Source organism: Bidens hawaiensis, unplaced genomic scaffold (assembly GCF_021521415.1).
Source record: "Bidens hawaiensis isolate Kalapana, Puna unplaced genomic scaffold, B.hawaiensis_p1.1 tig00000055_1, whole genome shotgun sequence".
NCBI classification, from domain to species: Eukaryota; Viridiplantae; Streptophyta; class Magnoliopsida; order Asterales; family Asteraceae; genus Bidens; species Bidens hawaiensis.
In genome coordinates, this window is record NW_027491016.1 from 4,752,714 (window position 1) to 4,777,022 (window position 24,309).

The 24,309-nt window shown below is 34.0% G+C and overlaps 1 pseudogene; it reads right to left on the minus strand.

Annotated features, from left to right (window-relative positions):
• Positions 1-12,991: 12,991 nt before the first annotated feature.
• Positions 12,992-23,809, minus strand: LOC143538797 (WD40 repeat-containing protein HOS15-like; annotated as a pseudogene).
• Positions 23,810-24,309: the final 500 nt, after the last annotated feature.

The window sequence follows — 24,309 nt, forward strand, 5'->3', positions numbered from 1 at the left end:
GAGGTGCGGTTACGGAGGCCATTGGAGAGTGAGAATGCAGTTGAGGAAGAAATTGCTTATCTTTTTTTGTTCAAGGGTGGTGTTGGTGGTGGTTATTACTCATTTTCTATGTGCTTTCATCATCACCATCACCGAAAAGAAAAGCAGCACGGGCAGGCTGTAATGTAAATGTAAACCCTAGTTGTTGAGTGAATGAATGAATATAGGGAAGACAGTTCAGGAGTGTCTTTCTTTTTCATTTTATTTATTATTATTATTATTATTATTATTATTTCTTATTTTTTTAGGACGGTAATTTTCTTGTATGTAGCTACCGTGCTTTCTAAATGTGAAGTTCCACATTGCTTATTGTGGCCAGACTATATTGTTTTAAACGGGCATGCGTTGTCTTTATAGTTTGGCTTGAGCGTTCACCCAAGAAACCGTACCGCTGGCTGTCACTTAACCATAGTTGTGTCATCGCAAAAACAAAACTCTGATATAACACATAATAGAGGAATATTATCAATTTGTTTATTTATTTATTATTATTTTTTATTGTGATTGTCGTATAACTTACTCTATTTCTCTCCGTATTATTAATTTATTACTATTATTTTCGTTTACTTTATAAGTGAGTATGTTAGTATTTCTCCCTCGAATTAGTTTGGATGATTTGAAGGGATTGAATTAATTTAGGTTGAATCACATAAATGCCTCTTATTCGAACAAGGCTGACCTGGAGGCAGTGTTGTAAAATCGCAAGTTGCTAGTCGGGCGGTGAGGTGAGTACTAGCGATTAATCATGATTCAACGAGATTAATCGGGATTAATCGGATCGGACTTTAATGTATAATTTTCAGTTTTATATATACATGCACACATTTTTACATATAATTTTCAGTTTTATACATATAAAAAACACATTTTGGCCAATTAATCTCGCTTGAAACCACTGATTGTTCGAATTCTGTCAGAAACTGCTGATTTTTGCTGGAATCTCGCCAGAAACCACCGATTTTGGCCAGAACCTCATAAAAAAGCCGATTATGTCTGATTAATCTTGATTTTGGCTGGATTTGACCATTGACCGATTAATTGTTTAGCCCAAAATTGATCAGTGAAGTGGGTACTAGGGATTAATCAGCGTCTAGTCGGGATTTTTGCAACATTGCCTGGAGGAGGGGCGAGGTGGACGCCTAGACAAATTGTCAAGGATCGTTCTCCTAGGGGCATAATTGTTAAAAATATATATATGTGCGTGCTTTTATATAATTTTATTTTAAAACAAAAGTGTGTAAAATGACACTTTGTTGCTATGAAAAAAACGTTGGTCTATAAAACAAAGGTTTTGAGTTAAAATTATAGGCGTGACGTCTTTTCTTTCAACCTTAGGGGCTAGGTCCCGATACTTTTAAGGGGGGGGGGGGGGGGGTTCTCAAAAAACGGCTCCGTCGCCCCTACATGTGAGGGTCACTTGAAGACTGTAAACGAATTAAAACTAACAACATGATCCATGGTGCCAAAACCATAAAGAATATTTTTGGTGGGCTAAAAGGGTTAAAAACCCTAATCACATAGACTAAAATAGTAATTTATTTCTAAATTTTGATTTGATAACTTAAATCTCATAAAAGTGTTTCTAGTAAAAAGATTTCTAAGTTATTTTTAAATTTTGATTTTTAAAGTTTTAAGATAACTTGCAACTCAGTTAATTTTTGGAAAATAAATTAATTTTATAAAAATTAAAATCAGATTTTGCTTTTATGTCAGTGAAGCCTAATATAAATTCAGTGTGAGATTACGATGATGTCATTTTTAATAAAATATAGTCAGTGCTTTGAGTCAATTAAACAAAATTGTCCCAGTGATTGAATGGATGGATTTAATTTGAAAGCTGGTATCAATTTATTAATGTAGAGGCATTTATGGAACTTCAAAAATGATTCATCAGGAAAGAAGAAGAATAGTGTATCCAGCGGCTATTTAATGTCTTTTAGTTGGCAAATGTAGTTTTCTTATACAACCAACGAATAAAATCTGATTATCTGATATAACCAAAGATTACAACAACCTAGCTGGGATTGGATAGCCCAAACCCACAAGAAAATAGCATTGGGTAGCCCAAGTTCATAATAAAAACCTGCCGCCCAATGAGCTAAAGCCCAAAACCTGCCGCGCAATGAGCTAAAGCCCATTATGGCATTCGGCAAATGTCTTTTGGTAAATATACTATATTAATTATTTGACAAAAAGGAAAAAGAAATTAATATCATATTACACATGTGTATATGAAAAGTAAAAATAAATTATCAAACATACAAAAGTGTTTTGGTTGCATATGTGTCAAAAATGAGAGATTAATAATGACTTCAAGAATAATATATAACAAGTTAAAACTCCATCAAAGAGTGTCAAAATCATGTTTTCATCTTTTTTGCATGCCTTGGGTTCTCATCATTGTTAAAAGTGAGACATACACCGTAGAAATGATATTCAAGGTGGGTGTCGTTTTGGTCATTTTGTGGGTCCATTCAATATGACAAAGGGGTCAAACCGATAAATAAAATAAAAAGTGCTTGAAGTTGAAAGGAAACGTATCCAATCATTTTATGCATAAAACAATATTATTATTATTGAAAGTAAATATTTTATTGTCAGATTTGACAATTGACGCACTAGTTATGACTTATAAATTCTTTTTTTTTTTATCAAAATGTCGTCAAACAAACATCGTGATACGCCGGCTTTAGGAGACTGAAAATAAAGGGATATGTTATTCATACACCCTTTGCTTATTCACACACTCTACATACGATTGTATAGGGGCTATACGATCGTATGGAACCCTATGTTAAAAGGTGTGTGTATAGGTCAAGGATGTGTGAATAACCAATGCCAAAATAAAACTACACCAATCATTAAAACACTCTATTTCCGAGTTCATTTAATAACTACTACTTTTCCTGGCGCATTATGCAGAGCAGGTCAGTAAAACTCGGACGGTGGTAAAACCTAAGCATTGATATGGTAATTTGATGCGAATTCAGTCGGTTTTGATAACTTGCGTTATTGTATCGAAACTAAGACAACATAAAAAATTATATAAATTTGGGTGAACCAATGGTCTGCCGTCGGTCGGTAAACTCAATTGCTGGTAAAACCCGGCCATTATCGATCCCGGATATTGAGGCGGTTGACTCTACACGAATTCAGTCGGCTTTCATCATGTTCGTTACGGTACCGGAACTAAAAAACAAAAAGCCGCATTTGGTCAGTTTTCGTTACGGTACTAGAACTAAAACAAAACGCGGTGAGTCTACGCGAATTCGGTCGGTTTCTGTCGCATCCGACATGATACCATAACTAAAACAAAATTCACATTCGGTAGGTTTTCATTACGTTCATTGCAGGCCGAAACTATATAAAAACAAAACAAAAGAAAAATATAAAAAACAATACAACCAATAGGGTGCCGCAAAGTGGCCCAATAGAGGCTTTGCGACACCAAACATTTAAATTATTATGTATAATAGTGATCTGAGTTTATTTAAGGATGAAAAAGAAATGAACTAGAAAGAAAAAAAATATTGTATCCCAACCGTCTTTTTTAAGAAAAGAAACGAGTTGTGTTCCTAAGTTTCATTAAATGAAGGAAAAGAAAGCAAATTGAAGGAAAATAAAAAGAAATAAATAACAAGTTAGAATGAAATGTTTTCTTTCCAATTTAAAAAGAAATAAGAATAAAAGAAATGAAAGATAAAATAAGAAACAAATGAAAACAAATTTTTTTCTTTATTTGCTTTTCTATCAGTATGTTTGGTATAGAGCTTTTAGAAGCTTTTAGCTTCAACATTTTAAGAAAAAACACATACTCAATAACAAGTCTTGTTTGGTTGAAGGAGTTCGAACCTTTTACGCTAAGAGAAAAAGTTTGAAGCTTCCACTAGTAGCGTTTACAAAAGCTACAAGCTTTTAATATTTAAAATTACTGAAATAACCTCCAAAATATATACATTTAGTATTATATTTTTTTAGTTATGCCAATTTTGGTTATTTTACACATTTTATTAAAGTTCAGGTGTAACACCGTGAAATTTTCGACTTAAATATGTGCCAAAAATGTCAATCTTAAAAGTTCAGGGACTTAAAATGAAAATATGGAAATAGTCTGGTGGTTGCAACTTTGCACGACGCGAAGTTACTTGCACACATTTCAACGTTATCCGATTACGCGTCGACACGTGTCACTCCAGGATTGACATGAAAAATTGCAGCGCCGCCCATGCAACTTCGCGCGGCGCGAATATGCACAAATCGTGCCTATAAATAGGCAGCCACAGATTCAAGTCCATTCATCCCATTTTCACACACTTAAGCATAGAGAAGCGTGTTAGGTTGCCAAGAAGCTCTGAGGTGCCGTTTTCTTGAAGTTCGTGCAAATATTGAGGTTTTAACGAACTGTAGAGCCGTTAAGCGAGTTAAGAGCAAGCATTTGACAACCAAGTTGTCATTCTGCCCTAGTGTTAGCATCCTCGTACATTAACTAAGGTTAACAATCGGTCGCAATCAAGAAAGGTTTTCAAACAATCACATCATCGGTACAGGTGAATACGTTCAACCTTTTTATAACGTGAATACATTAAACCTTACAAATCAGTCAAAACATATCTATACTCTATAAGATAGACAGGTTGTTTATCCTATAGAGTCAGTCAAACATTTGCATGAGATTACGTAATCTCTAAATCGTTGTAATACAAATTGGAGAATAAAAACAACTCAGACCGAATACACATGTGTCTGGATCCAAACATAAAGGCTAAACAGTCAAAGGCTACGTGGCCGCGATGGTCATATATAGTTTCTCCGGAATGGGCTACGTGGCTCGGAGACTTGTGTGTGTGTAGGGCAGTGTTACATATACCGGGTATAGCAATATATCTACAGACCTTGTCAAGAAAACTATATTTGTATTATGATTGTTATTTATATGCTTTTAAAGTCATAACGATATAGCTGGCGTATTTTAAATCCCACTTGCAGGTAATTAAGTTTGATGGTATATAGCAAGGATTAAGAGTCGTCAAGAAGATTGAAGTTCGCACCGCATGATGGCTCGGTTTTGTTATAAAATCCTTGTAATGTTAAAAACAATATTTTGTAAAACATTAACTTGGGGTATTTAATTCCCAAGAAATTTTTAATGTAAATTAATATTATATTAGACCTTTAAGTATTCTGCTAAAATTAAACCATAACTCTGATATATTTACAAAACAGGTACCAACTATTGGTCACACTCCAAGGCCCTAAGTTGGGGTGTGACAGGTTGGTATCAGAGCCATCGGTTTAGCGAATTAGGTATTTTGATAATAGTACCTAAGCTTTAACCTTAAGATTTCCATTATTATTATTATTATTATTATTATTATTATGTAGGGATAAGATAGGATTGGTAATCTTTTTTATCCCTGAGATTAATTAAATGCAGATGTCATATGTTAATTATTCTGGTCATAAGCATCGAGTCGCTAGAAGAACTAATCCCACACCTATTCCTAATCCGCAGATATGGCTAGCAGCAACAATCATAGTTACTATACTAGTTTTTTCGGCCGGAAGCAGCCGACAATTCCGAATTTACCATACGGAACTCAACCAGTATACCTACCAGGTAGCCAACAAATGCCGATTGAGATATCGGACGACATAACTGAGAACAATCCACAGTATCAACCGATAGAGGAAGTAGAAGTTCAGAGTAGATTTAAGCTGGAAATTTACACCGATTCCTCTAGCTGGATGAATTGTCACTCGGACCCAAACAGGTGGTGTTTCGGGTCGCCACCCCCGAATGCTCAAATATTAGCAGGACCAAGTCACCGTAATCCTGTACAATCACAGATGCCAGAAGATGAATCAGATCCTGAGGAGGAAGAAGAAGAGTTTCATTCTCAATTTCCCCCATTTGTAGGTCCAATCCCAACAATCTCGGAACAAGCTAACGAGATAAGAGAAGAAGGAAGTTTGATTAAGGAATTTTACACCAACAACATACCTGATAAGGAAATGCAGGCATACGTAGCCAACCCCCACTTATATCCTAGAGAAAATGCATATTTATTCCCTGCCGCATCAGCAGCCACCGGTTATCCAAATCCGCCCAACGCGGTGATGGATTAACTTAGAAATGAAAGGGTAGATAAAAAGAAAATAGGGAAGAAAATCATAAAGAAGTGTGATAAGATGAAAAATCTTGTCAAAAAGTGAGTCAAAGATTAGAATGAGCTATTATGTAATGTTGTTGTTGTATTTCCTTTCTAATGTATCATAAATCAAAGTGAAATGGAAAAGTTATACTACTGTTTCCTAAGCTATTATTCTTTTTATTTTATAGCATGTCCGGAAAAGAGAAAGCTGATAGTAACCCAACTGTCCAAGATAACAATAATGAAAGGACAGTGGAGGAAAATATCCGAGCAATACCTCCCGAGTATGTGTGTGGTATTCGTGATATGATTAAGGAAGCTGTTAACCCATTAGTTGAATTAATGAAAAATAATCCAAGTAGAACAGCATCCCGTTCCAAAAGACCAAGTCAAAGCAAAAACGAAACTGTTCAGTCCAAAAGGGAAACTAAGAAAGAAACCGGAAAGAAAGAGTCAGAAAATAAGGAAATAGAAAAGAAAGAACCGGGAAAGAAAAAAGAAGCAAGTGTTAATAGCTCGACTGTAGAGAACGAGCTACCAAATAAAACAAAGAAATTAAAACTTCAAGAAGGTTGTGATTTTAAGGCATTCAAGGTTTATATCCCCAAAGAGTTCTCTGGAGATAAGGAAGTGATTGTAACCCTCCGATGGTTGGAGGAAATGGAATCTATTGTGATCATCAGCAAATGTTCATAAACGAAGAAAGTTCAGTATACCTCCCAGATGTTCAAGGGAGAGGCTCTAGAGTGGTGGAATACCCTCATTAAAGTCAAAGGAAGGGAGAATTTGTATAATTTGGAGTGGAAGAAATTTAAGGAGATGATTTTGAGAAGGTTTTGCCCGATAAACTAAATAGACCAAATTCAAAAAAAGTTGTGGAATCATCGGGTTATTGGAACTAATTTAAAGGAGTATAACACTAAGTTTTTGGAGTATTGTTAAATTGTTCTGCATCTAGTCACCCCTGAGTTTAACAAAGTGACTATATACATTTACGGGTTACCAATCGAAATCCGTGATTTAGTTCGTTCGCACATGCCTGTTACAATTGAGTCAGCAATGGAGTTAGCAGGATATCTGATGGACGGAATGATCCAGAATCGTGATGAGAAGAAAAAGAATGAGGAGAAATTGCCTGTTGGAGGAAAGATGATGAAGGTCGAGAAGAACAAGGAAGGGACATTTATGTACACTCGTCCCGTTTTTAAGTCATGTGGAAGAAGACACTATGGTAAATGTTTACGACCAGTCAACACTGTCACCTGTAATTTTTGTAAGAAGTCTGGTCACATGGAAGCTGATTGCAAGAGAAAAGCGGTTGTATGTTTTGATTGTGGAGAGAAGGGGCACTTTAGTACGGAATGCCTGAAGAGGAAACCAACAGTCACCACAGCTGGAGCAAGTGGAAGTGGTGCAAAAACAGATGGTCGAAAGGGAAATGCCCGAGTTTTTATGCTCGACACACAAAAGGCAGCAGATATACCGGACGTGATTACCGGTACGTTTCCTATCAATAGCGTTTATGCTAGATTATTATTTGACTCATGTGCCAATCAGAGTTTCATAGATCATAAATTCTGTAATCTGTTAAATGAACCTCTAGTAAAATTAGATAATCATTATGAAGTTGAAACAGCCAATGGAGATCTAATTAGAATAAGTGAGGCCTTAAGTAACGCAAAGATTTCATTAGCTAGTTATGATTTACCTGTATGATTGTTACCAATGACTTTAGCAGGATTCGATGTAGTCTTAGGTATGGATTGGCTAGCAATGAACCAAGCCTGAATTCTATGTAGTGATAAGGCCATTGAACTTAGAACACCAAATAGTAAAATCATTCGGATAATTGGAGATAAAGAGGTAGGAAAAGTTGGAATAATTTCAAAAATAAAAGCTAGTCGTTGCTTAGGTAAGGGATGCCTTGCTTTTATGGCTTTTGTAACTAAACAACCCGAACCTAAGAAGATTGAAGGGGTGCCGATTGTCTCAAAATTTAAAGATGTATTTCCTTATGAGTTACCAGGAATTCCGCCAGACAGAGAGGTAGAGTTTAAAATTGATTTAGTGCTAGGAACCTCACCAATAGCCAAGTCTCCTTATAGACTAGCACCCACTGAGATGAAGGAATTAAAGAAACAGTTGGATGAATTGATAGAAAAAGGATTTATAAGACCAAGTTCTTCACCATGGGGAGCTCCGATATTGTTTGTTAAAGAGAAGGATGGATCGATGAGAATGTGTATAGATTATCGGGAGCTGAATAAGGTCACAATCAAAAGTAGATATCCGCTTCCTAGGATTGATGATCTGTTTGATCAACTTCAAGGTGCAAGTTATTTTTCCAAAATTGATCTCAGATCAAGATATCATCAATTAAAGGTCCAAGAAGAAGATATTCCGAAAACAGCATTTCAAACAAGGTACGGACATTATGAGTTCACCGTTATGCCTTTCGGACTCATTAATGCTCCGGCAGCATTCATGGATATGATGAACCGAATTTGCAAGCCATATCTTGATAAATTTGTTATTGTGTTTATTGATGACATTCTCATATACTCTAAATCTGAAGAAGATCATCGGGTTCATCTGAGGGTTATGTTGGAAACGTTGAGGAAAGAAAAGTTATATGCTAAATTCTCTAAATGTGAATTTTGGTTACCAGAAGTTCAATTCCTTGGTCATATTGTAAATGCAAAAGGAATTCAAGTTGATCCCTCTAAGATAGAAGCAATAACCAAATAGGAGAAACCAAAGACACCAAGTCAAGTAAGAAGTTTTCTAGGCTTAGCTGGATACTACAGAAGGTTTATTCAAAATTTTTCACGAATAGCTGTCCCATTAACTTCACTCACCCGAAAATCTGTCAAATTTGAATGGGGACCAAAGCAAGAAGAAGCATTCGAGACATTGAAACAGAAATTAACGAATGCGCCGATCTTGGCTTTGCCTGAAGGACAAGATAACTTTACCGTATACTGTGATGCTTCGCATACATGTATGGGATGTGTTTTGACGCAAGGAAAGAAAGTCATTGCATATGCTTCAAGACAATTGAAGGTTCATGAAAAGAATTACACTACACATGATCTTGAATTAGGCGCTATAATCTTTGCGTTAAAGTTATGGCAACATTATTTGTATGGTGTTAAGTTTACAATATACACTTATTACAAAAGTTTGAAGCATATTTTTGATCAAAAAGAATTGAATATGAGACAAAGACGTTAGATGGAAACTTTGAATGACTGACTGTGAAATTGTGTATCATGAAGGGAAAGCCAACGTTGTGGCGGATGCTTTGAGCAGAAAAGAACCTGACAAACCAAAAAGAGTTCGAGCTCTGAAAATAGAACTCAAAGTAGACTTGATCAATCAAATTAAGGAAGCTCAAAAATTGGCACTAGGAGAAGAAAATATTAAAGCTAAAAAATAAAATGGAATGATTGATCAGTTAGTTAAAGGTGATGATGAAATACTCCGACTAGGGAAAAGGATATGGGTACCTATGGTTGGAGAACTGAGAACTAAGATTCTTGATGAAGCTCATAAGTCAAAATATATGATGCATCCGGGAAGTGACAAGATGTATCATAATTTGAGAAATGATTATTGGTGGATTGGCATAAAAAAGGACATTGCCATATATGTTGCTAAGTGTTTAACGTGTTCAAAAGTAAAAGCCGAAAACCAAAAGCCGTTGGGGTTATTGCAGCACCCTGAAATCCCGATATGGAAATGGGATATGATAACCATGGACTTTATCATGAAGTTACCGAAAACTGCTAGACAAAATGATGCGATCTGGGTTATCGTAGACAGACTGACGAAATCAGCCCATTTTATTCCAATAGAAGAATCTTTAGCATGAATAAACTGGCACGATTATACGTTGAAAATATTGTATCTTTGCATGGTGTGCCACTGTCTATCATTTCCGATAGATATAGTCATTTCACCTCAAAGTTTTGGGTAAGTTTTCAAAAGGCTATGGGAACACAATTGAATTTAAGTACTGCGTATCACCCACAAACAGATGGTCAAAGTGAACGCACTATCCAAACGTTAGAAGATATGCTTCGTGCATGTGTGATTGATTTAGGAGGAAGTTGGGATACTCATTTACCACTAATGGAATTTTCATGCAACAATAGCTATCATACGAGTATCCAAATGTCACCATTCGAAGCATTATACGGACGAAAATGTAGAACGCCTGTATGTTGGTCAGAAATAGGGGATAATCAATTATCCAGTCCAAAAATTGTTCAAAAGACCACTGATCAAGTAATACAGATACGAGAACGATTAAAAGCGACAAGAGATCGACAGAAAAGTTACGCTGATGTTCGCCGCAAACCTTTAGAATTTCAAATAGGAGATAAAGTACTACTCAAAGTATTACCTTGGAAAGGTGTAGTACGATTTGGAAAGAAAGGAAAACTGAGTCCGCGTTTCGTAGGGCCATTCAAAATACTTGAAAGAATAGGACCTGCTGCATATCGATTGGAATTACCCGAGGAAATGAAAGGTATTCATGACGTGTTTCATGTATCAAATCTACGTAAATGTCTAGCCGATGAAACACTTGCAATGCCGTTGAAAGATGTTGAAGTTAATGAAAATCTTAAGTTTGTGGAACAACCAATTCAAATTGAAGGGTGGCATGATTAAGTTCCTCAAATGTAAACGACTTAAGTTAGTAAAAGTTCGTTGGGATTCAAGACGCGGACCCGAATATCCCTGGGAACTCGAGTCCGAAATGAAAAGAAAGTATCCACATCTCTTTGCATAAATCTCGAGGACGAGATTTTTCTAAAGGTGGGGAGGATGTAACACCGCGAAATTTTCGACTTATATTTGTGCCAAAAATGTCAATTTTAAAAGTTCAGGGACTTAAAATGAAAATATGAAAAAAGTGCATCTTCGCGCGACGCGACGATGCTGGTGGTTGCAACTTCGCGCGACGCGAAGCTGCTGGCACACATTTCAACGTTATCCGATTACGTGTCGACACGTGTCACTCCAGGATTGACATGCAAAATTGCAGCGCCGCCCATGCAACTTCGCGCGGCGCGAACCGTCATACCTTGCGAACCGAATACACATGTGTCTGGATCCAAACATCAACCGTTAAGGCTAAACAGTAAAAGGCTACGTGGCAGCAGGCTAATGGTCATATATAGTTTCTCCGGAATGGGCTACTCGGCTCGGAGACTTGTGTGTGTGTGTAGGGCAGTGTTACATATACCGGGTATAGCAATATATCTTTTGAGCTTGTCAAGAAAACTATATTTGTATTATGATTGTTATTTATATACTTTTAGAATCATAACGATTCACCAGCATATAGGCATGTAGCTAGCATATAGGCATGTAGCTGACGTATTTTAAATCCCACTTGCAGGTAATTAAGTTTGATGGTATATAGTAAGGATTAAGAGTCGTCAAGAAGATAGAAGTTCGCATTGCATGATGGCTCAATTTTGTTATAAAATCCTTGTAATGTTAAAAATAATATTTTTTAAAACATCAACTTGGGTATTTAATTCCTAAGAAATTTTTAATGTAAATTAATATTTTATTAAACCTTTAAGTCTTCCGCTAAAATTAAACCATAACTCTGATATATTTACAAAACATGTACCAACTATTGGTCACACTCCTAGGCCCTAAGTTGGGGTGTGACATCCGGCTACTCTGACAAACACCTAAATATATCTGAAATAGGCATTTACATATATCCCATTCCTAACTTCCCTTATTACATATTTCCACAATTCTAAACATTTAATTACATATTTCCCCCCTTTAAACCACATATATTTATATATCTCACAATTTCATTAAAATTAACTAACTAAATGACCATTTTATCCTTAATAAACTAATTTGCATATATATATATATATATATATATATATATATATATATCCCCTTCTTAATAGTTACAAGAGATTTACATATAACCCCTTTCTAGGTTCTCTTATTACATATTTACCCATTCCTTATACATCAATTACATATTTGTCAACCCTTAAACATCAATTACATATTTCCACTCCCTGACAAATATATTACATACTTATCCATTTTACCAAAGTTACTAAAACTTATACGTTACAATTTCGCACATATTTACTAAACCTTTAAAATTACAACGTTTTCAATTTTTAACGGTTTTTCCCCCTCATTTATATATATATATATATATATACAATTATACTTATTCTTTGTAGTTTCTTTCTTTTTTCTTTTGCTTTTTTTCCTTCTTTTTATACATATTTTCTTAGTTTTTTTCCTCCTTTCTATTTTAAGTTCCAATGGATCCGACTGTTCTTTAACAAGTTCCATCGGATCCATTAATACGTTGGCATGTCGCGAGATTTTATAGATCAACGAGTTCATCGGTCGATAGTCTTAAACCATCAGCGTCAGAGGAAGAACGCCGAATTCAACGGTTTAGGTGGCTATTTTGGGGTATTTTGTGAAATAAGTGGCTATTATTGGAATTAGATAGTCAAAATGGCTATTTTGAGAATTTCCCTCCAAATAAATATACAAGCCACCTATGGACCCAATTAAATACAATGAAAGAAAAACCAAAACCCCACCCATCACATATTTATTAAAGACCCATTAAGAATCAACCATTGCATGAATATTCAATACCAATCAAAATTAGCCCACCTAAGCAAGCACGCAACACATAAAATCTATCGATACATTCAACAAAAACAAGACAACTGAGTTTATGGTAGCAGTCATATTAAGTTAATCTCGGCACCACCAGGTGATTACATAAACAAATCCGAAACATAAACATTATTCTCACTTGTAGAGTAAGCGATTTTGTAACCTTTTGTGTTCCAGCTGACTAGAGATATGCTCCCATTACCAAAATACGTTTTCACAATCTTCTCTACTTTTATTGACCAAATGTTTACCCGCTTGTCCCCGAACCACTTGCCAAATACTCTCTGTCTGGACTAAACGACAGACAGAGCACCTCATCCTTGTTAATAATATTTTATATATCAATTGTGTACTTAATTGTCATTAGACTTTACTTTAATATGTGTTTCAGGAGGAAAAGAATATACGTGTGACCATTCAAGCTGTGGTAAAGTCCTCCAGATCGACATCCCACAGCTTCACTGTCGAATTGTGTGAACCACTGGGAAAATAAACATTGATTATGATGCGATATTAAACCATCTATTTTACCGGACTATCTAAAAAGAATTAAATTGTGTGATAAATATGAGCAACATACCTTGCCAAAAGTAACTGCTTATTGGGATTGTTTGTTGTAGGTCTGTGGGACTCCAGCTAATTGTGTATATCGCCTACAAGTAATTAATTAGTGTCCGCGGTTAGAAACCAAAGATCCATGTTTAAAGAAAAAAAAAGGTTTAATTAAATGAAACAATAATAACAACAAAGATTCACCTAGTCATGATCTTTAAAGTCATGAACGTCCATATCCTGCTCCATACCTGAACAATATATAGGTACGAGTCAAGTTATAATACAACACATTTAAAAAAAATAAGAGTTATTATGAAAGTAAGTAAATACAACATTTATAGTTTTGTCTTCAGAGTCAGAAGCTAACAGTGTCCCATTTCACACTATTAACTTCATACTAAAATTAAAAGATTGTTGCAATATCATAAATTTCTATAACAAAAAAAAGAGAAAAAAGAAAAGAAAGATACCATGTATACATTATTGAGAAAATCTTACAAACCTTATGCCTTGAAAACCGTTTGGATGGTTAGTCTTCCCCAATCTTGCAAACATATATCATTTTATCAATTGAGCCGGAGGCAAATGTGCGATTGGTCCATCAATCAACACTCATAACAGGATCTACCAGGTTGTGACACTTGGCATTTAGTTTTGGACCTTAAACAAGGCAATTATTTGTACAAATAAATGTGTCACTTGAATGGAACTCGAATTTTTGCTTCAAGTCATACGTATTTGTGTTCCAAACAATAGAATTTCTATCATAGGCTCTAGTAAGAAGATATTATTCTTACTCATGCTAATAGAATACATGGGTCCCAGTGTTTGATTAGAAAAAAATTCAGCCCACATGGATAAACAAACAAACAAACAAACAAACAGCCATATAAAGTTACAAACGTTAACATGAGGACTCTAGAAACATTTATAAACAACAAAAAGCTTATCATGTATATCCCAAATCCTAGATGAGCCATCTTGTGAACCGGTGGCAAGAAGTCTTCCATCCATCTGCACATAATTTGACTACTTAAGAAAACAAAATTGACAGCTTTTTTTATGAAATAATTGCCAGGTAAGCAATGGAACTCACATTCCAATCAAGTGTTCTGATGCTGCTTGTTTCTTCATTTGGTTTAGCTTCAAAATGTCGGAGTACATGCACACTAGCAATCCTGTTAATTAAATTAGTGCTCTCAGTCCTATATGCAATTCTCCAAATCCGAGTTGTAGAATCTCCAGACCTAAACAAGATATGAGTAAATCTAATTAAATGTGGAAATAAAAAATGAAACATAAAGCAGAACTTGGTTTATTAAGATAACACACCCTGATGCAAGAACTAAGCCTGCTGGACTCCGAGCACAATCAAAAGCCTAAACAAAGAAAATGAAACTAATAAATAATTTATTAAGTCAATGTGTTATAACCAGAAAGAAGATTTTCAAACCTCAGCACAATGTCCCTCCAAGCCCAACATATATGTACCGTGGACCTCATTATTTTTCAAATATCGATGATAAGGGTCTTATTTATCACTATTCAAAATTTAGAAGGGCCCATATCCATTATTTTGTTTATATTCGGATGTTTCGATAACATTTAGACCCTTTATATAAAACCACACCCTTAAATAAACATATATTTTTTTTATATATATTATATATTTTTTAAAAATTTCGGACACACCTCGGAAACAGGCCAAACATGACCGCCGAGCTTTGTATAAGTCAGTGGCGAAGTATATACCCTCCGATTAGGGATGGGCGGTTATTCGTACAGACTTCGGTACTGATTATTCTAAATTCTTGGTACCGGTACTGTTACCGAAAGTACGTACCGGTATTGAAGGCGGAACTCGGGAAATATCATTAACTAGAACTTAAAACTCGATATCAATGGTACCAAATTCGGTACCAGAATTGTTTGCTCATCCTTGCCTCCGAGCAAGGGAATATTTATTCTATTATTATAAATTTTGATTCAGTCATAATAAATTTTGATTTATGAATAAGGGGACAATGTATGAAACAAGTATAAAAAAATTAATGTTAACTAATGTTTAAAGAGACGAAGGGTCCAATTCCTACAAGTTGCATTTTGTTAACTATAAAATCCATCATTACCATATGCGTGTAAGGGGATGAGACACTTGTTATACCACTATGAGCAATCAACATGTTATGCGTGATTGAAATATACGTTCTTCCATTCCTTCATAATGAAATCGGTTAGAAGTAATTATGATCTATTCATAACAAAGTGGAAAGTATATTGTATAATCAAAACACAATCAAAAACAAGATGGAAGGAAATATGAGTTACAAAACAAGAATTAAATAGTGATTTACCCTGAGATGACATCACGTTGCATCGGCTACCAAACATTACTAGCTGGTTGGCGGCGACAAACGATGCTAGGGCACACTGAAGACGATAAGAAAAGGGAAAATTAGGTTTTATGATTTTAGGTGAAGTAGCGCTTGATTTATATTATTCGACTACTAAAAAAAATTGGAATGTTTTGGGCCTAAGAAACAAAAGGCGGCCAACAAGGGCCTAGATGTGAGTAAAAATCACAGAGTCACTTTAGAAAAGAAAATATTTCAATTCGGGAAATCACGTTAAAAATAACATAAAAATAGACACCCAGAGCGTTGCACTGTGGTAGGTCGGATCAGTTTCTGTACCCGTCGTGTTGCAGCATTACACTAATGTGGGTTCGGTTGGTATGTGTTAAGTTCATAAACATACAGACAAAAAATTAATAAAAATTAATCTGTTAACGCAAGAGACAATAGCGACCGTATAACTTATAATAAGAAAGCCAAGTATATTAGAGTTCATAATAGTAACAACACTGATTTTTCCGCACGTGTTGCACAAAGAAATTGATCAGTAAAACCTGGGTGTTGTAGTGCCGAGTCAACACGAATAGGTCGGTATTGGATACGTTCATTATGATACCATATAAATAATGTTAGTAAAACCCAAACGCCAAATCCTAAAAATAAAATCGTCAAATTAACATAAAACAAATAAAATATTTACAATGACGTTTTTTCGGTGAATAAAACCCTGGCTTTGGTAAAACATGATCAATTTCGATCCCGGACGTTGCAGCAGTGAGTCGGTAATGTCGGTCCCGGGCATTGCAGCAATGAGTCAACGTGAATTTTGTTGGGTTCGGTTACGTGTGTTATACTACCGGGACTAAAACAAAATGATAAGTATAACACGAGTGTTGTCGGTCCTTGGTATTGTGGAATTTGATATAAGATATAATTTAATTTATATTAATTATAATAGATTTTTAATTTAATTAATAAATGTTAGCAATCATAATAATAATAAAAATTATAGACAGAGGTCATTGGTTATTTTTTTTAATAAACTATATTTAAAGCTAATGATTTGAAGTCGGAGCTAATTTTTTATTCCATCCTACATTTTTTCTTTTTATGGATTGTTGCTAGAAATAAAGCAATTAAAATCTTTTGGACCGAGTGGATTCAAAACTCACTTGTTTTCATGTAATTATGTGTCTTTGACGTTTGGTTAGCCTTTTCTAACCATCGTCTTTTTATATAATTTTATTGTTGTCCAAAAAAAAATAAAAATAAAAACTAAACACTTAATTTTTTATTATTAATAGCTACGGAATGTAACTATAAAATATATAAAGATAAAACATTTCAAAGATATATATAAAACACTTCACACTTTACTTTATATATAAAAAATAAAGTTTAGTCGCCTAGTAAACTGGTTAGGCCACTGGTGAAATTCAGGGGCATGTAGCGTGATATTACTTTGCCCATAAGTTTCGTCGGGTGGCAGAACAAAACCGTAGGCAGCTGCCAAATAACCTTCGGTCTGACAGTTCCTGAGTGGCTAATTTGGGATTTTTAGGGGCACGTAGTTACGTAGCATAGACAAGAATGAAAACAAGAGAGTAAGTATGGCTATTTTAAAATTTTCTCAAAAAATAAAATTCACTAATGTTATTAAAGAGCTTAAGGGTTCAAATCCTACAAGTTACTGATACAACATAGCTTGTTATTTACAAAAATATTCATACAATATGTGTTTTATAATTTTAGTTATTTTTAATTATAAGTTATAGATTTAATTTATAATTTTTTCTATTTAATTCTAACGCGTTAGACGTTGTCATATTAAAAAGAAAAAATCTTAGTTATGACGAGTAGTATTTGTTAGGATTTGGTAAACGGTGAATTCAAAGAAAATACTTATTTTCTTTTAAAAGACAATATCCGCAATACTTGTAGCGTACACGATCATTTAACTATATTATTGTTGATATTGTTTTTTTAAGTAGAAGTCATAGTTAACTACAAGAATTAATATGAATATAAATTTATATTTGTGATTTATTTTATATAGTTTTGATAGACTTAATACTAATTCAACGATTAATTAATATTGAGTTAAATTGACCTCAATTTAACCTATCTAATATAAATATGAGAGCATTTACATTGAATACCTTATATAATCTCAAACCATATAACTTAAAGCATAAGAGTATTCACATTGGATTCCCTATGTTAATGTTTGCTTCGGTTATAAGCTATAACAACTCATACACAAAAGGGTTTATAATAAGCATGACAATCATATTACATCAATTGTAATATATATATTGTGTTGGATAGTTGATAAGTTGTGTTGCTAATAGTACCCTCACCATCTTATTTTAACTAAATAGACACTCTTCCTCAACTTAGCGTTTACATTGATACGATTTAGAGCCTTTTTTTTCCTTCTACATTATTGTTATCTTTTATTATCATTACTATCTTTTAAAAGCGGGTTTTTTCTTCTTTATTTTAAAGTCTTTTTTACTATTTTTATTTATACTTGTAACTATATGTTTTAATTTTTTTAAAATAATCAAATACGTTTTTTTATTATTAAACAATTTTTTTAAGTGTAATTTTGTTTTTCAATAAAAGTTTTAGTTTATTTAGATAGTGTTTTTTAAAGATAATTTTTAGAGATTGTTTACATTTTAAAAAAATCATGTTGTTTTTTTAACAAATTAAATAATTAAATAATTTATGACTTGATCAACAAGGTTGGTTTTTTTCATAATGTGACATTAATCTTATGCACCCGAATCCAACAAAAAAAAAATTAATTGTTTTTATAAGGAAATAATATAATTATACTTAGAATACATTTTATAAAAAATTAAAATACAAATAATAGAAATGTTATTATAACAATTTTTTTAAAAGGCCTTTTAAATTTATTATAAAATAAAAAGTATTTTTGTATATAATATCACTAGTAGAAAAATGATTTTTAGACGCAGTGAATTTGGTTTTTAGACGCGGTTTCAGACCGCGTCAAAAGATAGTGATGCAAAAGCTACTTTGTTTTTAGCCGCGGTTTCTAAAACCGCGTCAAATGCTCACAAAACTGCGTCAAAAAAGGGTGTTGTATTTTCCATTAATCATCTTTAGACGGGGTTTCAAAACTGCGTCAAAAGGATATTTAACATTCATAAAAAATAAAATAGCAATTTAGCGCCAAATCCAAAATTTAACCTGCAAAACCTGTTTCACCTCAAGAATTTTAACAACCCAAATCTACCAAAAATCATTGAATAAACCACAATGCATTAAATCCAGCATTTTACACATCAAAATACAGTTTTCTACTAGCTAGGATCTGTTACAAACTATACTAAAATCTTTTAATCGATATATAAATCGAAACAACAAGATCTTTTAACCTGCAAAATCTGTTCCGACGATATTTGTTTACACGAGAACCGTTTAACTATGTTCCGAACTGAACCGAAACCGCTAAATATGGTCCGTTTCTAGTTCTCATAATTAACATTAAACGGTTCCGATTTAATTCAGTTATGAACCGATGCATAGCCCTTGTTATCGTTGACACATCACTGAATACATAATAAAGATAATAAACCAACTCTTATAAATGCTTACAACATTACTTTATAATATCTAGTGTAACTAAAATAGTGAAAGAAACATTAAAAAAATCAACTAATCAATCAAGATCTTTTAACAACTAAACTTCTTATACATAAAAATTCTGATTTCCAGTTTGAAACCCAATTCGCAAACTACACTGATTACTGGTTTGATAAGTCAACATACCAGAATATGAATTAAATTAATAATGTGCAGCAATTATAAACACAGCATACCTAACGATTTTCGTCGTTTGCATTTGCGCGAATGGATGCCGGAAGAATCAACAACGGTTGTTCTCTTAGCGTTGTTGCGATTGGAAGAATTGAACGATGGAGGTCGTCTGGAATAGTAGGATGAATCGAACGATGAAGGTCGTGTGGAACGGCAAAGGGATGTGTTGCTATGACCGGAAGAATCGAACGCTGTGAATGGAGTGGCCAATGTCTAGTTTCTAATTAGGTGACAAGGGTAGATGGGTAATTGGATATGAGAGGGGGGAATATGTAATTTAGATTTAGACATTGGGGATATACGGGGTTAGGTTTAAATAAAAGTTTTGATTTTTCTAAGAAGGCTAGGAATAAGAGTATTTTAGTCTAATATTTTAATATCAAAACCCATCTACTTTAATCTCAAAACCTACTTACATTAATTTTCAAAAACTCACTTACATAAAACCCAATTACATCTTCACTCATCTCCTACAACCATCACCACTCCACCGCCCACCACCACCACAACCATCACCCACCGCCACCATCTTGCCGGAAAAGTCCAAAAAAACACAATGGAAAAAAACAATATGAAAAAAAACACAATGATAAAAACACAATAAAAAACACAATTGTATGACATAATGTAAAAAAAATAATGAAAAAACATAATGAAAAGAAAACACAATGAAAAATACTATTGTATAACACAATTTTGTAAAACACAATTTGGTAAAACACAATTTATAAAAAACCCACTAATTTTTTTTTAATTTTTGTATTACAATATGGTACTCATATAAAAGAAAAAGACACTCGTTATTATGGTGAATTTGTTTTTCAATAAAAACGTCGTAAAAAAAAGTTATGGACGTTTTAAAATGATGGGGGAATTTAGCATGTGCCTTGCATGTGGAGAGAGAAAGTTAACAAATATGTTATTCCTTTTATGCCTTTTACCTTGTGTTCACTGATTTCTCCCTAAACTAATCTCAACCCTCCATGTTTAAAATCAATGGATAAGATTACTTCTTATCCTTCTTACAAAAACTATACTTCCTGTTATACCCTAACCCGGGATATATGTAATTTAAAGGCTTAAGGAGGAGAAATATGTAAAAATTCCTATATAAAAAGCTACCGCTACCAGGCACCAGCTAATTTTTCCAAACATACCCTAGCTTCAAGTATTTCAAAAAAAACTCCAACTTAAAAAAAAGCATTGTTTGGTTGAAGGGGCTTCAAACTTTTAGGTTAGGAGAAAAAGTTTGAAGCTTGAAGCTCATACTAGTAGCGTTTAGAAAAGGCTACAAGCTTTTAGTATTTACAATTACTTAATAACCTCCAAGATATATAAATTTATTATTAAGTTTTTTTAATTATGCCCCTTTTAGTCATTTTATACATTTTATTAAACAGCTAGCAGCTTCTAGCCACCAACTAGTTTTACCAAACATACCTTAAGTGAACTCGGGAATAAGTAAATTCGAACATGCATAATATACCTGCGGATGAGTATAGCGATAAGAGGATATCAATGTGAATGGGAGATTCGAGTTGGGTTTGCTTTGGATACCATTAGAGGCCTCGTTCATCTATCTAGACGTGAGGTGGCGGACTAACTACCATTACGGTTTGGTGTGGGAGCACGGGTTGGTCTCTGGAGTGACCACATACCCAAGTTATATATATATATATATATATATATATAGGGGAAAGTTAATGTACAAATGAAATTAACATGCTAAACGTGAGAGTCAAGTAGAGTAATTATGTAATTACATCATAGAGTAATTACGTAATTACTCTATGATGTAATTACATAATTACTCTACTTGTATATATAATTACTCTACTTGATTATCATGTTTAGCACGTTAATTTCATTTGTATTTGATCCAAACCCTATATATATATATAGAAAAAGGTTCAAATAAGAATAAAGAGTTTTCTAGGAATGATAAGAACCAATAGATTTTTGACATTTGGCATTATAACCTATGTTGAAGGAATAATTCTAGGAAACTATGTCGGTTTTTGGTAATTTTAAATCTCAACCATTGATTAACATGATCCAATGGGTATGATTTATTCCTAGTCTTCCTAGAAAACTATCTATTTTTATTTTAACCCACCCCTATATATATAGGCTAAGTATAAAATGAAAACCTACTTGAGTTGTGAAAACTCTAGAAGCCCATTCTCAACCACATGTTTTTAATTAATGTTTAAATCTTGTGGTTCATAATTAAAGTGAATAAAAAATGTAAATATAAATATAACTTTTTCTGTCCCTTGAAAACATATATAAAAATTAGTAAAAAAATGTTAAAAAATAGCAAAACATTTTTTTTTATGTTTCGATGTTTTGTATTAAATGTTATAACATATATTACATGTAACAAAAAAAAAACAACGATGTTACATAGGGTTTTTCACAACTCAAGTGAGTTTTCATTTTAACCTTACCCTATATATATATATATATATATATATATAATTCCCGTTTAATACTTCTAAGTATTTTTGTTTTTTTAAAAATTATAGGTTAAATATTACATAAAATCAAAATATATTTTTTAAAAATTTCATTAATTAAAATACATTACACAGCTAAAAAATAAAGTTACATAAAATAAATATAAAATGTACAAAAATTGCTAAAACATAAATAGATTAAAAAGTGTAATCTGTGTACGTATTGCACCCTATTTTTCATGGATAATTGTTTTTCGATAACTCATTGCTATCATACACGACCTCCTACCGATGGCTAAAATACAATCAGTTGTAAGGTTTACATGTTGACTATCCGACTCGTCAAAATCATTTGGGGGGGGGGGGGGTGGTATGGTTGTTGCAAAACTTAGGAATTGAAGGGTTTTATTGTTGTACAACTGATGGAGGGTTCTATTCTTGGATTTGGGAAGGGGGGGGGGGGGAGTTGATCCGGGTTGACCCGAAACCTAAAAATAAAAATTTCTTCGGGTTTTTCGGGTTGACCCGAAACCTAGAATTCGGACCCAAGTGTTGTTCATGTTAATCAGAGGAATGATAAGGAATTGAATTGAAGAACTTGTATTCTTGTATTTTCGTATACCTTTTACAAAGAAAACAATGCAGAATTTATAGATTTTTACAATTTGTTAAGAGAAGAAAAACAATCATATCATTAACAAAAATGGCTGTCAATTAGCTTGATCCTAAAAATCAGCTCTTTTATTGTGGCAAGGAATCGGCCTCTTCAATGGGTTTATTTTGGAATATAATGTTGACTGATCCCAGATATTCGAGTATCCCCCCTCAAGTTGATTAGTGGGATTCCCAATATTCAACTTGTTAAGACAGTGACTAAAGATCTGTCCATTGACTGCCTTTGTTAGTATATCTGCAAGCTGATCTTCTGACAGGACAACGAAAGTTCAATGATCCCGGTTTCGAGTTTCTCTTTGATGAAGTGTCGATCTACCTCAAGGTGCTTCGTGCGATCATGTTGAACCGAATTTTCTGAAATTTGAATAGCTGCTTTATTGTCACACATTATCTTGCTGGTTTGGGTTAGAGGGTACCTGATCTTAGTCAAATGTTTTCGTATCCACAGTATTTCTGCTAGCCCTTGTGCGATTCCTCGAAATTCAGCTCAGCACTTGAGAGTGCTACCACCTTTTGCTTCTTACTTATCCACGTGACATTGTTCCCGCCGACGAGTTTAAAGTAACCTGAGGTTGATCTTCGATTTCCTTTTCCCCCGACCAGTCAGGATCGTATAGATTTGGGTGTCAAGGTGTCCATTAGCCTTGAATAAGACCCCATGGCTGGGTGTCCCTTTGAGGTATCTTTTAGTTCTCCGTACAACTTCCATTTGAGACACTTGAGGTTGGTGCATGAATTGGCTTACAACACCTACTGCGTATGCAATATCTGGACGGGTATGTGAGTGGTAGATCAACTTTCCCACCATCCTTTGGTATTGTTCCTTGTCGGCCAACTCAGCTTCTTCTTCCATATATAGTTTTTGATTCACCATCATAGGAGTATCCATAGGCTTGCAATCGATCATTCCTGCTTCTGCTAGTAAATCAAGAACATATTTCTTTTGGCAGATAAAGATTCCTCGTTTGGACCTTAGGAATTCAATCCCAAGGAAGTATTTGAGTCTTCCTAGGTCTTTCATCTCAATTCTTGGAACAAACTTAGTTTTAACTTTGTTATCTCATCCTCATCATTACCTGTGATTATCATATCATTGACATAAATAATTAAGCAGGTTATGAGTTCACCCATTCGCTTAAGGAACAGGGTGTGATCTGAGTTACTCTGTTTAAAACCATATTTTTTCATGGCTAGAGTAAACCTGCCGAACCAGGCTCGAGGAAACTGTTTTAGGCCGTATAAGGATTTCTTCAAGCGACACACTTCTTTAGGGTTAGAATTTTTGGTGAATCCGGGGGGTGCTTCCATATAGACTTCTTCTTCAAATTCTCCATGTAGGAAGGCATTTTTTACGTCAAACTGATGGAGGGGCCACTCCTTATTTGCAGCTATTGAAAAAAGAACCCTGATTCTGTCAATCTTGGCCATGGGAGAAAAAGTCTCGGAGTAGTCAATTCCGTATGTTTGAGTGTATCCCTTCGCGACCAATTGGGCTTTGTACTTTTCAATGGTTCCATCTGG